This window comes from Heterocephalus glaber, unplaced genomic scaffold, assembly GCF_053883595.1.
Source record: "Heterocephalus glaber isolate CG9 unplaced genomic scaffold, H.glaber_assembly_v1.0 deba00000470, whole genome shotgun sequence".
Classification (NCBI taxonomy): domain Eukaryota; kingdom Metazoa; phylum Chordata; class Mammalia; order Rodentia; family Bathyergidae; genus Heterocephalus; species Heterocephalus glaber.
This window is the reverse complement of record NW_028258145.1, coordinates 17,988,944-17,990,014: the sequence shown is the minus strand read 5'-3', so window position 1 is coordinate 17,990,014 and position 1,071 is coordinate 17,988,944.

Sequence of the window (1,071 nt, the reverse complement as noted above, 5' to 3'; positions counted from 1 at the left end):
GAAGCCATTCACAGTGACCTGGATGTGTGATCCCCAAACTGTGTTCCATGGAGCCTAATTCTGGAGCTATAAATATGTGCTTCAAAATCTGGGTGATATGTACAAATCAGTTCATCATACTCTTCTCTCTGCTTATGTGTGTTTGAAAAACACAAAATAGGATATATCTATATAGATATATCATATCCTGAAAGAACATGCTAGGTGGCAGTAGGAAGAAGCAGTATAGGGAAATGAGTCCAAATTGAACACCCATTACATGTATGGCCTTGGGCAGATAACTTAACCTCCCTGTGGTAGATGATAGAAGATAGACAGACAGACAGACAGACAGGGAACTGAACATAAGGCCCTTGCCCTGAGCTACTTCTCCAGCCTCTTTGTACTTTTTATTTAGAGACAGGGTCTCATAAGTTGCCCAGGCTGGGCTTGAACTGACCAAAGGTTTTCAGCATGCCAATTCTTTAAATTTTTTTGTTATTTTTTTGGTTTTTTGAGATGGGTCTCACTATGTAGTTCAGACTGCCCTTGAACTCACTATGTATCCCAGGTTGGCCTTGAACTCACTGTGTAGCCCAGGCTGTCCTTGAACTTGGGGTGATCCTCCTGCCTCAGCCTCCCAAGTGCTGGGATAACAAGTGTGTCCCAACACACCCAGCCCAAAATATGTTTTTCTTTAAACAAAGATCAACCGGAAAAGTAAAATAATTTTAATAATGCTTTACTTTTCGGAGGCTGTAAGCCATTTTATTTTTTGGTACCGGGAATTAAACTCAAGACCTTGTGCTTGCGAGGCAGCTGCGGTGCCACTGAGCTAAATCCCCAGCCCCATATTTTTTTTTAAATAGAGGGCAGGGGATTTAGCTCAGTGGCCTCATAATAAGCATAAGGTCTTGAGTTAAATCCCTGGTACCACAGAAAAGAGAGATCTTTCCTTGGAATGAGTGTGCGTGGAGAGAAGCATTGTCTTGGCTGGAATTCTGGGCCACAAGGAAGTTCCATGGGGGCCATGGCAAAAAAAAAAAGCAGGGCCCTGGTGAGATAGGAAATAGGGCAGGTCAAAGTTGGGTG